Source organism: Notamacropus eugenii, chromosome X, assembly GCF_028372415.1.
Source record: "Notamacropus eugenii isolate mMacEug1 chromosome X, mMacEug1.pri_v2, whole genome shotgun sequence".
NCBI lineage: Eukaryota > Metazoa > Chordata > Mammalia > Diprotodontia > Macropodidae > Notamacropus > Notamacropus eugenii.
In genome coordinates, this window is record NC_092879.1 from 85,802,757 (window position 1) to 85,826,673 (window position 23,917).

General features: G+C 39.1%; 1 pseudogene; it reads right to left on the bottom strand.

Moving 5' to 3' along the window:
* Positions 1-17,470: 17,470 nt before the first annotated feature.
* Positions 17,471-17,870, bottom strand: LOC140515935 (LYR motif-containing protein 2 pseudogene; annotated as a pseudogene).
* Positions 17,871-23,917: the final 6,047 nt, after the last annotated feature.

The following is a 23,917-nucleotide window of genomic DNA, read 5'->3' on the forward strand; positions in this document are numbered from 1 at the left end:
GTTCTTCCTAAATGGTATCATTAATAATGATAAGATTAAGCACATTAACAAGGCTTAATTGGAGTAAAGTTATTTAATACACTTCACTATTTTTAAAATCATGGTTTGACACTTTGTGATACAAGGATTCCAAAGTCTAGTTCTAAGCTCAAGTTTATTCCCATATTTGGTTTTACTGGCTGTCATAGCCACAAACAAAACCTCACAGAGATAAGTAGCTCCAGATAGAAGCATATCTTTGACTGCTTGCTAAATTAAGATAATTCCTTTTCAATCCCATTCACCACTCATGTACAAGTTTTTGTTGCCTGGTAATCTTCCATCTTCCCTGATTTAATCATCATCCTTGCAAAGTAATCAGCAGGCACTGCATTTTTCCTATGTACCATTGGATTCAAAATCAAATGAAACTTTTAATTTGGAAGATTCTTAAGCTGGTTAGAAAATTCTGCTTCCAAATCTCTTAAGTATGCAGAGATGAGCTTTTATAAGAATGAAAAATCAAAGAAATCTGATAATCACAGCATCTAGATGTTTATCTAGGTTACTGAGAAAGATATTAAACAACAGATAGCCAAGGAGATCCCTGAGTCCCTCTATTAGAGACTTCCTGTCACACTGACATTAAATCATTAATGACTACCCTTTGAGTCTGGTCATCCAACAAGTTATAATTATATTATCGTCTAGTCCACATCTCTCAATCTTCTCCACAAAAATAGTATAAGATGTTTTATCAAAAGCTTTGCCAGGCAATTTTGAGTAAACTTTCCCTCATCTATAAGTTTAGCAAGTATAGTTAGTTTGGCATGTCTTGCTCTTGACTCAGTCATTATTTAAGGTTTTTTTTTTTAAATTTTTTTATTTTTAGAGTTTATTTTTATTCATTGCATCATTTTCTGTTAACATTGTTATTGAGTTATGCTTCGTAAATGCAGTGTTTATAATCTTTGCTTTTTATATTTTTTATATTTGCCTATAATCAGTTTTTGTGTAAGTTTTAAGCATTCTCAAAAATGGTTATTTTTTTCTTTTTATCACTAAGGTTTCACTATGTACATGTTGTGTTCTAATTTGTTCTTTATCTTTTGGGGAAATTTTTAAAAATATATTTCTTGTTAGGTTTAAAATATATTTCTTGAGCTTTTCCTTTATAAATTTTGCTACTGAATTATTAGATATGTGCATATTTAAAATTTGGCCATAACATGATATATTTTAAAAGAGCCTACCACTTTGAATCTTTTTAGATCTTTCTGGATTTTCATTCTGATGTTCCATTCTTTCTGATGTTTCCTATTAGCACTACATTCGATCCACAAATGTTTATTAAGTGACTACTTTGTGCCAGGATACAAAGACAAAAATAAAATAGTCCCTGCCCTCACAGAGCATACATGTATCCACATAAGAGATGGTGAATAAATACAAAAATAGTAGAAGGTAGTTTTGAGAAGGAGGGAGGACTTTAGGAGTTGGGGGTACTGGGAAATGCTTTATGTAGAAGGTGGTTCTTGAGCTGAGTCCTGAAAGGACTAAGAGTTTCCAAGAGGCATAGACGTGGACGATAGAATGTTCTATGTAAGGAATAGCAACAAGGGCAATTTGACTGAATCCTAGAGTGCAGGATGGAGAATCATATATGAGACTGAAAAAGTAGGTCAGGGCCAGGTTGTGAAGGTCTTTAAAAGTCAAACAGAAGTGTTTATATTTTATCCTAGAAACTATATGGAACCATTGGAACTTATTAAGTAGGGAAGTGACATGGTCAAATTTGAACATAAGGAAAAATCACTTTGACAGTTGAATGGAGCCTGGGCTGGAGTGGGGAGAGACCTGAGGTAAGGAGACAATAGAAAAGCCATTGCTATAGCTCAGGTGACAAGCAAATGAGGGAATTGTGTCAATAGAGAAAAATCAGAAATGAGAGATGCCATAGGTTGTAAAGAGGCAGCCAAGGCGATGCTGCAGTGAATAGAGGGCTGGGCCTGGAGTCAGGAAGACTCCTCTTTGTGAGTTCAAACCTGACCTCAGATACTTACTAGCTGTGTAACCTTGGGCAAGTCTTTTAATCCTGTTTGCCTCAGATTCCTCATATGGAAAATGAACTAGAGAAGGAAATGGCAAAACCCTCTAGTATCTTTGCCAAGAAAACCCCAAATGGGGTCACAGAGACTCAAACAGGACTCAATACAATTTAACAATAGCAAGACTTAGCAACTGACTAGATAAGTCAGGGTGAGGAAAAGTGAGGAGGTAAAGATTACACTAAAGGTTGAGAACCTAGAAGATCAGAAGGATGATGGTACCTTCAACAAAAATAAGGAAGTCTAAAAGGGAAAAAAAGATAAAGAGTTCAGTTTTGGACATGTTGAGTTTGGTTCTGAATTCACTCCATCTGTATTTAGCATTACAATGTTACATTAGTCATGCTATTAGAAGAGAATGCACACTTATTCTTATTATTTCTATTATTATTTCTATTATTATTATTATTAGTTCAAATTTAACAGAACCTTCTATCATACATATTATATCACTGCTTCTCTGGATCTGGTATTAGGCTCATACTTCTTTTTAAACTTATTAAAATTTATTTTTAACAATTGTTTAAAAATTTAAGTTCTAAATTCTCTTTCTCTCTCTTGCCCCTCTCCGTCACCCACTGAGAAGGCAAGCAATATGTGGCTTATACATGTGAAGTCATGCAAAACATATTTCCATATTAGCCATGGTGCAAAATTTTTAAAAATATAAAGAAAATGGAAAAAGTATGCTTCATATACACTCACAGATCATTTCTCTCTCTGTAGAAAGCATTTTTTGTCATGGGTCTGTTGGAATTGTCGTAGATCATTGTGTTGATCAGAGCGACTAGGTCTTTCACAATCAGTCATCATTACAATATTGCTCTTACTGTGTACACTGTTCTCTTGGTTCTACTCACTTCATTTTGTATCAGTTTATATTAGTCTTCCTAGGTTTTTCTGAAACCATCTTGCTTGTCATTTCTTATAGCACAATAGCATTCTATCACAATCATATATCACAGCTTGTTCAACTACTCCTCAGTTGATAGGCATCATCTCAATTTCCAGAATGGTTGGACCAGTTCATAACATCAACAATGCATTAGTGTCCCTATTTTTCAACATCCCTTTCAGCAATTTATCATTTTCTTTTTCTGTCATGTTATAGGGGAATTCTGTTTAATTCCACAGTGATTCATAAGGGTTGGAACACTGGGTCATTGATGACCTGGAGGGATAGTTTTGATAAAGGCAGAGCTAGATACCTCTGCCTTTGATCAGTCCTATTTAATACTTTGTGTCGATGACTTGATGGAGACTGTAGAAAAATGCTTATTAGATCTGCAAATGGCATCAAATTGGGAAGGAGAGTTCACACTTTAGATAATGAGAAAAGAACCAGAATGTTCCAGTTATGAAGCTCCTCACTCATATAAGCAGAGATCTCTGCAACCCAACTGTTTTTTCCCAATATTTTTGTTTGTAGTACACTCATCAGCAGTTCTAGACAGATAAATTCTTCTCATTCTGGGGGTGAGCCAGAGTACAAAATTTTGTTGTTCAGTCATTTTTCAGTTGTGCCTGACTCTTCATGACCCCATTTGGGGTTTTCTTGGCAAAGAGGCTAGAGTGGCATTTCTTTCTCTAGTCCATTTTGCAGATGAGGAAACAGGCAGAGTGAAGTGACTTGCTCAGGGTCACACAGCCAGCAACTGTCTTAGGTCACGTTTGAACTCAGGGTGATGAGTCTTCTTGACTCTAGGTCGAGTGGAACTCTATCCAGCACACCACCTAGCTGCCAGGTGGTTTATTCTATATTTCTATATGCCATGGTAAAGCATTTATTTCTTGGAAAAAGTTATGCTTCTAAACAACCATGTCAACTCATTTTCCAAAATACTACAATTTATTTTTTCCACTTTGGGGCTAATTTAATAAAAAAAAATTCTGAAGAGTATTGGCAAAATAAAGCAATGTTTCAGGAAGCAACCATTTTATTTGGTCATGTCCCAACTGCCAAAGCATGTGTGTCTGAATAGCAAGCATTTGGTTGCAGTTTCTAGCTAAACAAATGGAGACAATTTGCTTTAATCATGAATTAAAGCAGTTAGGGCTAAAAAAATGTCCAAATACTCTCATAGGTCAGTATGTTCTCATCAAGTGACTCACAGAAATTTCTGTTAACACATTGGTGCAATAGAGACAATGCACACATTTTCAAATCTATTTACTTAGCACAATCTAGCCGGATCAGGGGACATGCGCATTCAAGGGAACCTGAATTTATCTGCAAGGACTGAAGCATTTTGGAAACATGTAAATATGTTTTTCAAAAACTCCATTTAAGGGGCCTTCACTGTTAGCACCTGAATTTTGATTGTTGGAGGGCTTAGTAAATATTTTGAAAACTCTTGCCTGTTATCTCAGACTTCAGAAGATCATAGCTCTAGATATGATAGGGACCAAAGGACCCTTCTAGTTCAGGGGTTCTTAATCTTTTTGGTGTCATGGACTCTTGTGGCAATCTGGTGAAACCTATTAACTCCTTCTTAGAATCATGTTTTGAAATGATTGAAGGAAATGCTAAATTTCAGTCAGAGTTTAGTGAAAACAAAGATTTTTTTTCCCTATCTAAGTTCACAGACCTCTTGAAATTCATCCATCCATCTTTGGGGATTTACAGAGCCCTAGTTAAGTACTCCTGATCTAGTCTAACCCTTTCATTTTCTAGATAAGGAAACAGGTCCAAGGAGTTTCATTTACTTCCCTAAGGTCACACAGGTACTATTAAAAGTGGAATTTGAACTCAGGTTCTCTGTTGGCAATTCAGAAACAGATTAACTCCTGCCACTTAGCATTCTTCTGACAGCTTCAGAAGTGGTAAACTGTCCTCTGACTTCTCTCCCAGACTCAGTTAAACCAATACTTCATATAGTGTTGATTATTTGTTAGTGTTTACTGAACTAAGAATTCCACCTTCTACATATACATTTATCACATCTCACTGAAGTCTTGAGCAACACAACATCTTAAAAGAAATCCTCCTCTATGTTCTTCAAGTAGTTTGGTACTTCAGGGAGATATCATTTTAATGTGAAAGAGCAAGAGTTTTCTACCTTTTTAGTATATTTTATATACAACCTCTTGGTCACCTTATTACAGTCAGGATGGAAAAATGGAAATCAATGATTGTTCTTTTCACTTTTCTGAAAAATTCATTTCCACCAGAACTTCATTTTCCCAGTCGGCTTATTATAGTTTGTGAAACAATCATTAGCAGCCACGGTAATTCCTGGTGTTTCTGCAGTACCTTCCCCCCCACCATGGAACCCAAAATAAGTAGCAGTCAGGCCTCCAGCTTCACTCCTTGCTCTGGCCCCCCGCACAGCTCATCATCATCAAAAATATTTATGAACCACCGCCCCCCTCATCCTTTTGTGTAACAGCTGCTCCAAAGACCCAATCATTTCCATCTGGGAGTTTTCAGAGCAAAAAAGGCAGTAAAACATTAACCAAGGCCAGTACATTAACACCCCCAGTTCTTTTGTATCCTCACATGCAATGCCTTGTTTTAGTGTGAGGCAATATAATCATGTCAAGAGCAATCAGAAGAAACTGAGGATGTTTACCCTGGGGAAGAGAGGGCTTAGGGGGGACTTGAGAACTGTCTTTAAGTCTTTGAATGGCTGACAAAATAAGAGGAATAGGACTTGCTCTGTCGATTCCCAGAGGGGGAAGAGATGCAATGAATACAAGTTGCAAGGTAGCAAGTAGTTTTATGACAATTAGAGCTAGCCAAAAAATGGCATGGTATGTCCTCATTCACAGAAGGCTCTCAGGTGTGTGGTAGAGACCCTAGAAAACCTAGCTGCTTCCACTGAACCATGGCACTCCGTTTGCAAGACCGTAAGAGGGCTTGCCAGGACAAACTCTGGGACAAATTTGCTCAGTCCACTTGGACCCTTGTCTGTGAATAATTTACATTTCTATTCAATATTGCTGTGAGATAGACGACACAGCCATCATAATTTTCCTCATTTTAGAGAGGAGGAAGCCAAGGCTGAGTGACTGGTCTAGGACCACATGGCTCCCCCATACTTCAGGCTGTGATACTGGTTATGTTGATCCCTGCTGCTCGCTACCTGTGACCTTGGGCAAGTCAATTCTCACCTCTGAGCTGCCCTCTCAGTTTTTTGTTTTCCTCTGTTGGACTAGCTGAGCTCCAACGGGTCCTTTCAGCCTTAATTTCACCAGTCCTGGGGCTCTAGGTCAGAGCTCTATTGTCCCCAACCTGTCCCCAGACACTCTCCAGATCATGAACCGCACATGATGAGGTGGCCCAAATCTGAACAGCTCTAAGAACCAAGAAGAGATGCAGGCTGGGTTTTATCTAATAGCATCCAGGAGCACATGGGTTTTATATTTCTTCTGGAATCATTAAGGACCCAAAATGTCATTTATCTGATCTCAAATGTTTCTCAGTATATGAAGCCTGCCACTTCAAAACAAGAGTAAGGGGGATCAGTGCATTTCTGAGAGTAGAAAAGCAATACTCCTGGGCTGCTTTTCAATTCATAGATTTATTTCCTCCAGCAAACAGGTTAATGAATCAAACTGGTAATTATCTCTCTGAACATTCCATTCCACCTTGCATTTACATAGCCCCTAATTACCCCAGCTTCTCAGCACTTTCAAGATAGAAAATAAAGATCCCAAGGCCTGCTTGGTTGGTGCTCCTGGACAAAGTGTTTTGCACAGCAATCTAGGGTCTTACACTCCAAGGCAGCCTAGAGTCTGGAAGAGACAGAACCTACAGAAAGAATTTTAATATAGACTAGATACACAAATAGACAGGATTTATTTGCTCCATCAATCATCCCTACTTTCTCTTTCATCTTTAATCTCTCTCCCTCTCTACTGCTTCTTCTTCTCTGCCTACAAACAGGCTCTAGCCTAAAAAAGAAAACAAGGGTAAGGCTAAACAGCTCTCTCTCTCTCTCCCCTGGATCACCATCAGGCTTTCCAGAAGAGGAAGACACACTCATTCATCCCCACTCCAGTTGATGGTCTTTCCCAACCCCTACCCCAGTCCTGGCTATCTTTCCCTCCCTATGCTTCCCTCATTTTCCAGTCACTACTCACCCCTGAGTTGCCCCATTTGACACTGGTGACCCCTCCATTCTTTTTGTCGTTATTGCCTCTTCCCTGTCTAACTTCTCCTTCTTTTGCCATTTCATGGTACACTGGAATGAGCTTCTGATAGGGGGAGGCAGGACTGGAGGACCTAGCTTCAAATCTTGGCTTTATCTGAGCAGCCTTGGGACAGTCACTTTAACTCTCTGTGCCTCACTTTCCCCCTCTGGGACCTCTAGGGCCTTTTCCTTCTCTAAATCTATGAGCCTCCTCCCTTGTGATACCTAACGAAAGGTATGATCTTAGAGAAGGTGAGAAGCCAACGAAGGAAGTTAGTATAAAATGAATGAAAAAAATGTGTTTTCTACCAAGAAAGCTGGCTCTAGGCAAAATGTGAAGTTAATGATGTTGATCTTGAATATCCCTGTTACTCCATTCTGTGCCCTTTTCCTAGGGATGGCATGATGTCATGAGAGAGTCCTAAACAGATCAAATTGGAAGAGAGGGGAGGGATGTTACCATACAGCATGGCATGGCAGACAGAACTCTGAAATTAGAGCTAACACAGCTGGGTCAAAGTCTTCATTTTACCACTAATTATCTATGTAACTTTGGTTAATCATTTTGCTCTAAAACTCTCCTTTCTTATCTGGAAAATGGGAACAATAATGCTTACATTAGCTACCTCTCTGATATATTGTTGGTTCTTGTTGGTTGTTGTCCTTCATTCTTGAAGAGGATCCAAATGGCATCACTATGCTAGAATCAAGTCACAGTGTGTCTGACTGTGGCTGATCAGGATGCTCTACCACAGGTTGGGTACAAATAGTGCATGTGAATATTTGCTGTGGATTCTCTAAATTTGTTCATCTCATGTTTCTTCTGAACTACATCAATTCTGCTCTTCCCATAGAGACAGCGCCTTCTCTGATGTGTGTACACCATTCTGAGTGGTCCAGTGCCAGTATCTTCCATGCCATGCAATCAATTATTCCAAGTTCTAAAGAGAGACCTTGAGAGTATCCTTATATCACTTCTTCTGACTACCATGTGAACGTTTGCCCTGTGTGACTTCTCCATAAAATAGTCTTTTTGGCAAGCATACATTTTGCATTTGAGCAGTGTGGACAGGCCATTGGAGTTGCATTCTCTGAAGTAGAGTTTGAATGCTTGGCAGTTTAGTTCAAGATAGGACCTCAGTGTCTAGTGTCTTATCCAGCCAGGTGATCTTCAGAATCTTCCTAAGACAATTTAAATGGAATTGATAAACTGTAAAGCACTATATGAGAGTGTTGGGGGAAACCAGGTAGGTCCTGGGATACTCATAGCCAAATAGTAGAGGGGTCATGATTCACACATGTTGAGTTAGTATTCATACCCATTAAAATTACAGGTCCTAGAACTAAGAATTTCCTGTGAGTCTATCATATGGCAATGTCCTTGGGGCCTGTATGAATTGGTTCTGTCAGTTTTACATTGAGAAATTAAACCTTTTGCTATCAGTTAGTGAGCATCTAAGAGTGGGTAGAGAAGAATTTTCACACTTTCTCGATATACCTTTAACAGATGAAATGAGTTTGTTTTTCGTAACAAACATATGCAATCAAATTAAACAAATGCCTGTATAGGCCCTGCCCCAAAATGCCCATCTCTTCTGCATTTTGAATCCATTCATTCCCTCCCTGTCAGGAGATGGGCAGTACACTTCAGCTTTGTCCATTACAATCATGGCTTGTCCCACCTGGACTAGTTTTCAATTCTTTCAAAGTTTTTTTTCTTTTTTTTAACTGAGCAAGCAAATTTATTAACAAACATGAGTATTTATATACAAAGAACGAAAAAAGGATTAGCTACACATCTCAGTTATGTGTATCTTGTTTTTAAGTAAATTATACTTTCATCATGTTATTTCCAAAGATTTATTCAACTTTACTGTTTTCCTCCAAACTTCCTTCTATTCTGTGCAGTTTTTTTTAAATATATAATTTATTTAATTTTCAGTTTTCAACATTCACTTCCACAAGAATTTGAATTCAAAATTTTCTCCCCATCTCTCCCCACCCCCCACCTCAGGACAGCATGTACCCCATCCACCCCTTCCTCCAGCCTGTCCTCCCTTCTATTACCTACCCTTCTTCCATTTCCCTTCCCCTCTATTTCCCTGTAGGGCAAAATACATTTCTATACTCCATTATCTGTATAGCTTAATTTCCAGTTGCATGATAAAACAATTTTTAACGTTCATTCTTAAAGCTTTGAGTTCTATATCCTCTTCCTCCCTACCCCATCCACCTTCATTGAGAAAACAAGCAATTCAGTATAGGTCATACATATGTAACAATGCAAAGCACTTGCATAATAGTTATGTTGTAAAAGATGAACCACATTTTCCTCTGTCTTGTCCTGCCCTTCATTTATTCCATACTCTCCCTTGACCTGTCCTCCCACAATAGTATTTGCTTCTGATTATGCCTGTTCCCAATTTGCTATCCTTTCTATTATCTTCTCTCTCTTATCCCTTTCCTCCTTGCCTTCCTGCAGGCTAAAATAGATTTCCATATGCAAATAAATGTGTGTTATTCCCTCCATAAGCCAAATCCCATAAGAGTAAGGCTCACTTATTCCCTTTCATCTCCCCCCCTTCTCCTTCTTTCTTTTATATGAGATGATTTGCTACATTCTACCTCTCCCTTTCTTTTACTCCTTGTACATTCCATATTTTTTTTGTTAATCTCACTTTATATTCAACTCACTCTGTGCCCTCTGTCTATGTATGTATGTGTGTGTGTATAGGCTCATACATACATACACACATACACCCATGTACATATACATACCTACATATGTATAATATATGCATCCATACATACCCATACATACCTACATATATATACATACATGTATGTATATATATTCCCTCTAACTACCCTAATACTGAAAAAGGTCTCATGAGTTCTAAATATCATCTTTCTATGTAGAAATGTAAACAGTTCAACTTTAATGAGTTTCTTAAGGCTTCTCTTTCCTGTTTACCTTTTTATGTTTCTCTTGATTCTTGTATTTAAATCAAATTTTCTATCCAGCTCTGGTCTTTTCAATAAGAATGCTTGGAATTCCTCTATTTCATTGAAATTCCATTTTCCCCCTGAAGTATTATACTCAGTTTTGCTGGGTAGGTGATTCTTGGTTTTAATGCCAATTCCCTTGACTTCTGGAATATCATATTCCAAGCCCTTCAATCCCTTAATGTAGAAGCTGCTAAATCCTGTGTTATCCTGATTGTATTTCCACAATACTTGAATTGTTTCTTTCTGGCTGCTTGTAATATTTTCTCCTTGACCTGGGAACTCTGGAATTTGGCTACAATATTGCTAGGAGTTTTCCTTTTGGGATCTCTTTCAGAAGGTGATCAGTGAATTCTTTCCATTTCAGTTTTGCCCTCTGGTTCTAGAATATTTCTTGAAAGATGATATCTAGGTTCTTTTTATTGATCATGGTTTTCAGGTAGACCAATAATTTTTAAATTGTCTCTCCTGGATCTATTTTCCAGGTCAGTTGTTTTTCCAATGAGGTATTTCACATTGTCTTCTATTTTTTTCATTCTTTTAGTTTTGTTTTATAGTTTCTTGGTTTCTCAAAAAGTCATTAGCTTCCATCTACTCCATTCTAATTTTTAAAGAACTATTTTTTTCAGTGAGCTTTTGAACCTCTTTTTCCATTTGGCCAATTCTGCTTTTGAAAGCATTCTTCTCCTCATTGGCTTTTTGGACCTGTTTTGCCATTTGGGTTAGTCTATTTTTAAGTGTTATTTTCTTCAGCATTTTTTGGGTCTCCTGCAGTAAGCTATTGACTCACTTTTCATGATTTTCTTGCATCACTCTCATTTCTCTTCTCAATTTTTCCTCCACTTCTCTTACTTGATTTTCACAAACCTTCTTGAGCTCTTCCATAGCCTGAGACCATTGCATATCTTTCTTGGAGGTTTTGGAAGTAGATGCCTTGACTTTGAGGTCTTCCTCTGATCATATGCATTGTTCTTCCTCATCCAAAAGGATAGAAGAAAATACCTTTTCACCAAGAAAGTAACCTTCTATCATCTTTTCCCCTTTTTTGGGCATTTTCTTAGCCAGTTACTTGACTTTCGAGTCCTTTGTCAAGTGGAGGGTAGACTCTAGGGACCTGTAAGTTCTCAGTTCCTCCAAGGAGGCACAATCAAGGGAGAGGAACTTACTATTATCTTGGCCTGCAATCTGGTCTGAAGGCAAACACAAGCATTCTTCTGTCCAGGATCTGGGCATAGGGTTCCATCTCCCCCATCACCACCAGTTCCCCCACACCAGAGCTTCTCCTCACCCCAGGACTGACACTCAGGGCTGAGATCCAAATCAGCTCCTCAATTCTCCCAAGGCCTTTAGCCCAAGGGCTCCAAAAGTGGATGCTGCTGTAGCAGTAAATGCCACCACTTTGGGGCTGGGACTGGGGCCAGACCACATGCCTCTCACCCAGGTCAAAGAGCTTTCTTACTGACCTTTGAAGCTGCCTGGCATTTGTGGGTTGAGAAATCTTGGAACTGCAGCTACTACCTGTGATTACATGCCCTGAAGCCTATTCTATTCCTGTCCATGCTGCTACATGGCCAAGGCTGAGCTGCACTCTGCTGTGAGCCCAGTGTGATAGACCTTTCCTGTCTATCTTTCAGGCTGCCTTGGGCTAGAAATCTCTTTCACTCTGTCATTTGGTGGCTTCTGCTGCTCTAAAATTTGTTTAGAGTCATTTTTACAGGTATTTTATGGGCTATGGGGGGAAAGCTCAAGTAGGTCCTATTCCACCATCTTGGCTCTGCCCCTGCATTGAGTCTTACATATAGTCTATTGTATCCTGCAGTTGAATCCTCTTATATGTGTTGACTCCCTTATTTGAATATAAGCTACTTGAGGGTAGGAACTGTTGCTTTGCTATTTGTATCCCCATTACTTAGCAAAGGAACATAGGAAGAGCTTGATAAATATGCATTCATTCATTCACTCACAAGCATTTATTAAGCACTTACTATGTGCTAGGCACTGTGTTGGGCTCTGGGGTTACAGGGACAAAAACAAGACGTTGCTTTCACAGTGAAAAACTCTGCTTTCACCAGAGTTTCATAATGAAAGTATAAAGCCATGAGTTGCCTTTCCATGCTTCTTTACATTCATCATGGAGAGAAAAGCCTTTCATGATGGAATGAAAAGATTTCTATGAACTGATGCAAAGGAAAGCAAGCAGAACAAAGAAAATGGTCTCCACAATGACTACAACAACGTTAAATGGAAAGCTCCCCACAACAAACGGTTAAAACCGAATACTGTGAAATTATGATGAGCAAGCTTGTCCCTAACAAAAAGGGAGGAGACACGTTGCCTCTTTGTAGAAGTGGGGGATGATGAGTGTAGGTACCATATACAACATCTGTCTTATTTTGATAGGTTGTTTAATTTTGTGGAATTTTTTTTCGTCCTTTTTTCACAGTTTTTATAAGGATAGGGAGAACATATTGGGAAATATAGGTGATGTAAAACAAAATTAGCATAATTTTGTTTAAAAATAAATGAGCTACACAGCAAAAATCCCCTCCATCTTCCTGTCACCTCCTACAAGATATAAAATGCCTTGTCTCTTTTGGGGTTTCTGGAGACTAGGTTAGAGGTTTATCTGACTGCCTCATCAGTAGGCATTGTTACTTCATAGAAGACAAGGCCCAAAAGGAATAAGACAAAGAACAGGTAAGTTTTGAAGTGGTAGAAATTTGGGAAAGGGCCAGAACTGAAGCATTCTCTAGGCTCTGGCCAGGTGTTACAGTGAGGTGTTCTGGGTTGGGACAAGGGAATATGTAGGCATTGGACCCCTAAAGAGGAGAGGAATACAAATGTGGTCTAGCTCTGCTGCTTTTTGCTTGTGTGACTTTCAGTCACTAATCATGCATTAAGCACCTACTATACACCAGGCACTAGGCTAAAAAAAACCCAAAAAACATTATCCCTGCCCTCAAGGAACTGACAGCCTAATGGGGGAGACAGTATATATAACTCAAAATATACAATAAAAATACAAAGCAGAGAGGAGAGGTAACCTTAGATGGATGGCACTAGCAGATAGGGGAACAGGAAAAGCCGGTGGTGGCCCTTGAGTTGATCTGTGAAGGAAATTCTCAATTTTAAGAATTGCTCCAAAAGGTGAACATTATGAGAATAAGAAGCAGACAGGATAAGGAGCATTGTGTGGAGAGTTTGTGGAGAGGAGCAAAGTGGAAGAAAACTGGAAGGGTTTTAAAAACCAATCAAGATAGGTCATATGTGATCCTAGAGGTAATATAGAGCTCCCGGAGTTCACAGAGCAGGGGATGCCATGATCATATCTGCCCTTCAGGAAGATGAATTTCACAAGTGAAGGGAGGATGGACTGGAGTTATATGGGAGGAGGGAGGCAGCCCCACCAGGAACTACTTCATTAATCTAGGCATGAGATGAAAAGGGCCTGCACCAGAGAGTGGTGGCAACAGCAGAGGATGGAAGGGAGAGTACGGAACAGATGCTGTGGAGAAACAAATTATAAGATTAGCCAACTGAATGAACAAGTAGGGGTGAGTGAGAGGAGTCACTTTTCTAAGCCTCAGTTTTGTCCTCTGTAAAATGAGGGACTCTAAGTTCCCTTCCAGTACTAAATCTGTGATCTAGTGACCTAAGAGGGGAATAAGAAAAGGGCTAAAGACGAACTGTGCCTACTTTACAATTTGCCTGGCATGGGCCCATTAAGTGCCACTGAAACATTATCATTGTGCTACACAACCATAGAAAGACTTGTATGAAGTATGCGGGCTCCTGCATTCTATAATAATACTGGCAAGGAGATAATGCCTCCCAATCGATTACCCTTCTATCACATTAAGGATTAGCTAGCAGGAGTCCTGCACTTTGAGAACAATGAGAAAATTCAGCAACTTTAAAGTTGTGCAGGGAAATCTTGTCAGTTATTCCTCAATTCATTTTTAATACATAGTACCTGGGCCATGGGGAACATCTTTCCCGAGTCCTCAGAATTCTCAGGCAAGTATCCAAGTACCATGGATAGTGTAGTAGGTTGAGACGAAGACCTGAGTTCAAATGTAACTTCAGACACTTACTAGCTGTGTGACCCCAGACAAGTGACTTCACTGCTGTCTGCCTCAGTTTCCTCATGTGTAAAATAAGGAAGTTGGACTCAGTGGCCTTTAAGGTCCCCTAAATCTACAATCTTGTGATTTCTGTCAAGACTTAAAGTTTGCAAAACACTTTACAGATATTATTTACCTTACAGAGGTCATTGAAATCTCAGGACAACCAGATGCCTCCATTTTATAGAAAAGAAAACAAGGTTCACAGAGACTGAGATTCTCCAAAGATTACACAGAATCTCAGTACATTGGTGATTCATTCAAGAGGAGAAGAAAAAAGTATCCGTTCATTTACATCTGCCTTTACCTCGATGTGGGTCATTAGACGACTTTGATGATTAAACATTTGCTGCCATGCCACAGCGGTTCCCCCAGCCAGTATTAGCATCAAATAAAGAACAGAATGACTGCAGCCCTAGCTTCTGGTAGCAGCTGGGAAGACATGACATTAAAATGGAACAGAAGCACTGCGAGTCAATGGGAAATATGGATGTGGAAGATAAAACAATACTTTGTTAGTTATACATAATTATAATTTTGGTTGCCTGTGGAAACAGCTCTCAACATATTAAGCAATCGTACTCATTTTAATTGAATTTGGTATTGCACGCCTCCTTTAATCTTTATCGGATAATTAACTGATTGCTTGTACTGCGGCACCCAAAGAAGTGTCGGAGTTTTAAATTAAAATGCTGTGAAAGTTCACGGAAGCCTCCAATGGACAAAAAGACGAGGACAAAAAACACCCACACAGGAGAAAGGGAAATTAATTGTGCTATGTGGATTTCTAAGGCCTGCAATCATTTTCTTTTATTTAATTAAATCTCACTGGAGCTTGTGTGTCTTTCATCTTTGAGTCTTGGTGAATCGATTGTGCATATGGACTCAAGCCTAAGGGCAACATGAAAATTCCAAGCCCAGGGGGGACAATATTTTTATTTCAATATTAAAATGTAGGGCATGCAGATGAAATGATCAAGAGGCAAATAGTTCTTGAAGTTGAATCCCTAGAGAAATTGGAAAGAGGGGGCATGTAAACTTCTCAATGTGGACCCCAGAAGGCTATTTCATTCCATCGTGTGTATTTGATAGTTAATGGCTACTCTAGGTCATATCAAAATAGAATTTTATCTCTCAACCATTTCCAAATGAAAACTTGATACAGCTACCCTGTGACTTAAAAATTGATGAAAATCCAGTTACTGCAAAACATTCAACCAATTCCCAAAGTATCCATCTGGAGCCAGGAAATTCACTCAGTAGTGCAATGAGACCATTTCATTCCATATGGGACTTTGAGAAGGAGATGAAAGGCCACCACCAGGAAAGGGAAGGCTTGCCCCATGATCTAGGAGCAATGGATCTCACCAGTGTCTTAATAGTGTTTAGAAAGGGCCAGAATGTCAACATTCCTTTCTCATAATTATACCTCCAACTGCCAGAATACCATAGCTGTTCTGTATACATGTGTGACAGGAGAAATAGTGGGTAACCAATACTGTTTTCTTCCTGTCTAGCAGGAGCTGAATGCTGTGACTGGCATTTCTAGTCTTGAAGGCAGCATTAACAGCTGTGCTTCAGATTAAACGGAGATGAGGGACAAGAAGTACGTTTTGAAATTCTGCTAGGGGCAATCAGTACCTAATAGATCATTTCCTGCTTGATTCCAAGTCACCTCATTGGTACATGGTCTTGTCCTACAGGCAGGTTGGAATCCAGCTGTGTCCATGCCTCTGCGTGGGTGTTTAAACTTCTGTTTGCTCTCTAGCTGGAAGAGGGGCATTTTTCTCTAGTCAGGAGTAGGGAGTAAGTCACCAAGATATTCCTTTGTTTTCAACAAACAGGCTCTCTACTTGATTTTGTGATTCATGTCTGTGACACTAACCATCTCTGAGAGTTAGCATGTACCCACTGAAGCCAGCCTCTTCATAGACTGCCAATTTCTTTCAGATCCCAAAGGCCCTATAACTTTGTCTCGTTATATTAACCAGGAGCTTTTGACCCCCAAAATAACGTCGGTGCTGAAAAGGCCACATATACACTCCCTTGACACCTAACCATTGAGTTTCCTTGCTGTGGCCCACACTGTCTGCATCTCTTTGGTCGGGCCTCCTTTCTTTCAGGTAGACATGACCTGTCTTTGGATCAGATAGAATTCAAGTATTGTTGTTTCATTGCATCAGAGCCTAAAGCCTGAGATTCTAGAGTTTATACTAAAAAAGAGAAACCATTTCCACTTGAAGTCCAAGTACTTACATCTGGCAAGATTTCTAGTCAGAAAAATACATCTGTCATGGCATATTTTTATGTCCTCTTTTTAAACCATTTTGTTTCTTGAAAAATCAAAACTTATGTTTTGATTTAAAGCTTATGTTTTATTCAGGATATAAAAAATCACAATTAAAAAAATGATACCTGGTGTTTATGTAGCACCTTACGATTTGCTAAGTGTACTACAATCATGATCTCATATGATCCTCGCTGCAACCCTGGGAGGGAAGCTCTATCTTTATTCCCATTTTCCAGATGAGGAAATTTTTATCTCTGGTCAACCTCCTCCCACAATCTGATCCTCTCTTAATTAGTTAATGGACAACAAATGAATTTGAAATATATTTGACTAGACTAAGTCTCATGCTCTCACACAGAAGGATTAATGAAACAACCAGAGGGGAAGAAAAATCAAAGCTTTCAGAAATGCAGCAAGATTTGATTGGATAACTCATTTCCTACTTCCAGGAATTTGTAGCTCAAGTTCATTCCAAGGAAAGACCTCTTAGCAGCTCTTCCACAGTGAGGGAAAGGGAGAGGAAGAGGAGGCACAGACATGGAGAGCTTTATAATGTTAGAAAAGAAAAGATTATTTTAAGATACTTTTCAAGGACTACTTTTTTTGACATGCAAGAAAACACATTTTTAATGGTTTTTTATCAATATGTTATGTTCTGGTTAGTGTTATTTCTCATGAAAACTGACAGCATATCCAAAATAATAAAACAAATCCTTGGCATTTATTTTTCACTGCTAAGGCAACTCCCAAGATGCTCTTTAATTTGTTCTTAACAACAAGTCAGGGTCCCAGTCAGGCTATTCTGCACAAATGGAACATGTACTTTGACTCTGTGGTGGGATCATCACTAAGCAAGGGTTGTTACAAACATCTTAGCGTTCTGCTCCTTGCAATGAGTTTAAAACTCCATTTATCTTGTAGTACTCCAACATAGATTTTGAAAACCCCTTGGGGAAGTTATGAAGTTAAGCTTTTGCTAAGTTTAATGTTTTCTCCAATTCTTTCAATGGCAGATTTCCTTGAGTAATCATCATTTGGATTGTATCCTCTTCTGTGACACTTTTATTTCTTTTGAATTCTTCCCTTGCCTAGTTCTGTAGATACTTGTGGTCTCGTCCATTTGGTACCTGGTGAATTGCTTGTAAAATCTTTATAGAAGGAGGACTTATTGCCTTCTCATGAACTGTTTGAGGGTTAGTGCTACAGGGGGCAGGTGAGAAGAGGACATGACAAGCCTGAGAGTCGGACTTGAACTGCCTCGACTGCCTTTCCCCAGTGTCTCATCGATCAAGGACAGCTTTTTAGGGAAGGGAGAGGGAAAAGTTTTGACCAAGGAATCAAATTAAGCATTTAAAGATGAGCATTTATACTTTGGGCATAGTGGATAGAAGACCAGCTTGCAATCAGGATGACCTGGGTTCGAAGCTGCCTCTGTTTCATAATCAATAATACTATAGTAATCATAGGTAGCACTAGTGTACATACCCCTTTAAGATTTGCAATGCACTTTATAACAATTATTTCATTTGAACCTTACAACAGGCTTGGGAGGGAAGAACTATTATTATCCCCATTTCAGAAACTGAGGCAGACAAAGGTTAAGTGACTTGCCTAAGGTCATAGGTCTAGTAGGTGGCTGAAGCCACATCTGAACCCAGGTCTTCCTGAGCCCAGGCCCAGAATGCATGACCACATAGCCCAATGAATCTCTCTGAACCTTAGGCAAATGTCTAAGGCTATAATTTTCAGACAAGTTATAAATTTACACTGGTAGAAAGAGCTTCCTACACAGTTGAAATCACACTTTTGATTTTTATAAAACAAAGGAAATTGACAAACAAGTAAGGAAACCATTTAGGTGATGAAAGTGCACTTTATTGAACCAAAGGTCCTAATGTAGTGGAAAAGACCATGGACCTAGAGTGAGGAGAGACCTGAGCTTGTGTCCTTCCTTTGCCACTGAACAGCTGTGTGATCCTGGAGAAGTCCCTTCTCTAAAGTCCCTCATCTGCAAAATGGGAACAATAATATGCCATTAACAAATGGTAGTGATTATTAGGATCCAATAAGATAATGGGCTTCACAACAGTTTCACGTGAGTGTGTACATATATGCATGTGTGTATGCGTGCATGAGTGTACACACACACACACACACACACACACACACACACACACACACACACACACATATATATATATATATATATATATATATATATATATATATATATATAGTATAAGCAGTGGATGTGGCTGCAAAAGGTTGGACTAGTTGGCTTACATATTCCTCAGTTCTTTCCAATTCTAAATCTATGGTCCCAAGAGCTTAGTAAATCCCCAAATACTCTAAAACCGTCGGTTGTTATTAACAAGTGGCCTTCACAAAGATTCTCTCTCTTGGCTTTCCCTCCCAGGAAGCAGTTTGCACCTGAGGACAACCCTCCGATTTATTTTCCATGCTTAAGAGTTTGGGGAACAGTAACACTGTGTGTAGGAGTTGACACACTTGGCTTTCTCACTTCATCATTTTTCCACATTTGGATTTAAGGGAGGAAAAGACCATTTTAATTATAAATACCATTTGGTTCAGAGTTTAATGTGAAACTGTTTTCTGCTCTGGTAGGAATGAAACCCCCATAAAGAGAACTGTGAGTTCTTTCTGAATCAGTCTTAGGAGAGAACACAATTTTGCTTTCAATTACAGGACAAGTTAAAAAATAAGGAATTTCTCTACTGCATGTTAAAACTCATGTAGGAAAAATCAATCATTTTACCAGTTCCCAAGAAACAAATCTGGCATTTTGAATGGAGAAAGTCTGAAATGAGTAATTTTAGTTATCTGTTTCAAATGGAACACTAGGTTTTGCTCATCACATAAATCTCGTAATTCGAGTTTGTCTTTTCTATTGACACACTCCGTGTGTATAATTTGAAGCCATTTGAGAATTCCAGACAATTTTCTAAAAAGGAATGATCTGGCCTGTCCTGGTGTCTCAGTCCAGCCCATCTGACTGGCTCCTTCCAGCGAAGAAAAGAAGCCAGGCATTTAGGTTGAAGGCATATTCAATCAGCAGAAAGACAGGGAAGCAAGGAAAGTGTTATTGTGTTTCAACTGAGAAATTATATCTAGTGAGAGGAAGTACATTAACACTTTTTGGGGGGCTGTTCACTGAATTGAAAACTGTCTGAACAAGCAGAATGCACTGAGAAAGCAGCAGGACCCCACGTCTCCGAGTGATTTGACAACATTGCACTTTTTGCAGAAGGAATCTGCTGTTGTATTAAAGCAGGACTAAAATTTAACAAAACCTCCAAAGACTGAGCATCCTTTTTGTCAATTGGTATTCCTGGTCCTTCCTGGGCAGTATAACTGCTCCCTGAAGGATAATGGGGATCATTCTTCCTTCTGCTTCTGACATCATTCATAGAACAGGGTACATGTCAAAATCCAGAACAACGTTAGCCAAGTGAAGTTGACAAATCCAATTTAACCAACACTTACTAAGTGCTGGAAAGTGTAAGACCTCCCACATAAACCACAGACCAGTAAGTCTTCAGAATTGTGAATGACAAAAAGAAAACAGAGCCAGAGAATGAGGTTCATAAATTGATCATAAATATACAAGGATCCTATCATCCTCCAAGGCTCCTGTCCCAGTTCCTACTTCTGCTCCTTAGGTAAGAGGGAGAAGAGAGACCTCCAGGAGTTTTCTAAGTGGTATGAGATAGGTTTTGTTTTTGTTGTTTTGGGATTTTTTTCCCCCAACATGCTTCTGGGAGAAGCCTGGCTACATAGGTGATGCCAGCATCTGACAAATTCTTATCACCACCAGAGAAGCCTTTTCAGAGGCACTGCTCCAATAAAAGGTTCTGATGAAAATGTCAGGCTTTGAGATCTCCCTGTGGAGCTTTGAATAATGCATAAAGATATATTCACTCTTCATGAGGACTGAGAATTAACATTTTCATTAGCCCTTGATGGTGAGCTGTTATAGACTAATATTTAAAATCCTCTTGTCCACAATGGTCAACTGATTTCTCTTCCCCTTTCTTTCTACTACTCTGTCCCCATTCTCCCCCATTTTTCCCTGACCCTAACTCAGCATGAATTGATTTTTTTTATGTATGTGAACAGGGGAAGGGACTGAACATTTAATTTAACTGGTATAGGGAGTTTCCAGGTGAAGGAATTCCCTCTACCAATGTTGGTCAGCAGGTTTTCTGGAACTTGTAATCTTAGACCATTGCCTAGAACCCTGAAGAGTTAAGTGAATTGACCAGTCACACAGCCAGAATATGTCAGATTTTGCCTTTGTGTATTTAGGTATGTGTATATTTCCAGTTAACCCATATATGCCAACATAATAATCACCATTCCATCAAATATTTCTAAAGTACTCTAAAGGGCATGAAAAAAAGACTCACAAAATTAGACTGCATATATGCATTCGTAGCAAGTACCACTCATTGAAGCTGCTAATTTTCTTGAATATTTGTTGATCAATGAAAAAAGAGAGGGATACTACTGTTCTAAGTCACAATTGTGCTAATTATAGAACTCTCAGAAAGTATAACTCCTTTCTTCCCTGTTACTAGGACTGTGCATGTCTAATAGGCTTCCAGCCCCAAGATTAGAGATGATCTCAAGTCTCCAGAGTTTGGTACTGTTCAACCTACTTGTTAGAGCATAATGAGAAGGAAATGGAGGTCACAGGCTCTAGGCTCGTTTAGATCACTTAGCTTCACTCAGTTCTACAGTCTTCTGCCATTGCCATGAAGGCTTAAAAATGTGGACAGCTCTGGGCCCTCACACCCATCCCCACTACCAAAGAAGCAACTTCAAGTGGAGACCCTACAGAATGAAGATCGCTAGCATCACATATATGCATGGTACAAAACAAGAACTCTCTCAGCACATTTCAAAATGAAACTCTGATTTTGCTGCTTCACTGAAAAAGAATTGCTTGACTTGCTACCTATAAAATCTTAATCCCAAGTCATTCCATTGAGCAAAGATCAAGTCCAAGAACGTAGATATCTGATCAGTCAGAGGGTCAGTGCACTGGATTTAACATCTTTAGGACCTGGTTTCCATTCTTGACTTTGCTTCCTTGGCTAAGTCACTTCCCCTTCTATATCTCTATTTCTACCTCTTTAAAATGAAATGGGTTGTACTAAATGCCCCCTGGGATTCTTGCCAGCACTGAGTTGACAATTCTTTGATTATACAATTTATCACTACTGTATCTGCGCTATGAAGCATTAAAAATACATATTTTTATACATTTAAGGTTTTTAGTTTATTCACTGTTAGTGTCAGAACATTACAGAGCCTACATACTCTTCATATCACTTGAAAATTCTTAGGAACTATTACCAAGCTGACATAGTAGAAATGGATGAAAACCTCAAGATCTTCTTATACTATCTTCTCATGCAAAAGGGTCTACAACTCTCAATGTGGCACTGGCCATGTGAAGGGAGTGATTTTAAGGTACCTTCTTTCATACTCAACTAAGATGCCACCTTCTCCATGCAGCCTCCCTGGCCTAATCTCCTCAGGCATTAGGATTATGTTCCTCTTCATATATTTGTAGAGAAATTTGTTGGATTTTTCTTTGTCACTTTTGCCTACTTCTTTTTATTATACTTATATTTGTACAGGCTTAATTCAATTCCATAATTCAACAAGGGCCTGCTATGTGTCAGGTACTGCACTGGGTGCTAGTTGCAAAAACAAAAATGAAACACGCACGACCCTTAAGGAGCTTAATAGAGGGAAATATTTTATGTGCACAGATAAGTGTATGTGAACTATTTGCAGAGTTAATTCCAAGTATTTTTTGAGTGGAGTGGCAAGAGCCTAAACTGCAGGAATCAAGAAGTAACAGCTGAGCTGGGCTTTGAAGGAGGATACTGTTCCTACAAGGGGAGGTGAGAAGGGAGAAGATTGGATGGGGAATGACTTTGGCTGCAACACATAGTAGGTGAAGGGGAATAATCTGAAGTTGGCCTGGACAGATAGGTTGGAGCCAGAGGTTGAAGAGCTTTAAATGACAGGAAGAAGAGTTTCTATTTTAATCTTCTGTCTGAACCTATTCTAGCCACCAGAAAGTACCCAATGACCCGTTTCATGGACGTAATACAGACTGATACATACAGTACTAAACAAAAAGCAATGAGATACTCTAAACCTGATTATGCGCCTCTAACACCTCTACTGTTTTAGAGTCTGGAGAGATTAGGTCAGGAGAGTTAAGAGTTACATCAGAAATTCAGGCCATGAAAAAACTTAATGGCCTTTACTTCTTTATTTTTTCCCTTAAGCTAATGGTCATACGTATGAAGGATCAGCCCTTGAGGTCTAGGAAATTTACAGAATAATATTTTTCAGAGTCCAACCAAGGCCATAGGAGTAGGTCCCAATCAGGGCCAATAAACATACAAGATCAGATTTGGACTGAATTGTACTCTTTGCCCCTTTCTCCTTCCCTGGACTTCTCCAATGACAATGTTCAGAGTTGTAAAAGTGCAGATCTAGGAATGGAAGCACCAGAGAATACCTTTGCTTCCTCACCATTCCCTGTCCTAGAACCAATGGAATAAAAGAAAACTGGTGAAACATCACTGACTCACATTTGAGATGGGAATTTGCCTGTATAAAGGGGGAAACTGGGAAGTCATCTTTGGTGTTATCACATTTGATGCTAAAGAATTTTTAGCATCTCTCATCTCTAGCCCTCTGCTGGTCTTGGTTAGTTACAAAGGATATTCTTCAAGAATTGCAAACTAGTAACCACCATTTGAAAGAATACTCCAAATCACAAATATAAAAGAGATACAAGCCAAAACGACTCAAGGATTCAGCACATGCTCAAAAAACCAGGCAAGATGACAGAAGATGGGAATAGCCAATGCTGAAGGGGTTGTGGGTAGATAGGCACACTAGTGTATCATTGATGGAGCTGTGAATCAGTACAACTGTTTTGTAAAGCAATTTGGAATTATGTGAACAAAGTGACTAAAATGTTCATACCCAATGTCCCAGAGATTCCACTACTAGGAATATATGTCAAGGAGGTCTCTGATAAGGAGGAAGTTCTCATATTTATTGCAGAATTTTTTGTAGTAGCAAGGAACTGGAAACAAAGCTGATACCCACTGAATGTGAATGGTTAAACAAACTGTGGAACAAGAATAACTTTCAAAAAACCTAATTTGTAAGCAAAAGTTTTATGCATGCACCATCTTTTATGTTTTTAAGCACATGCCT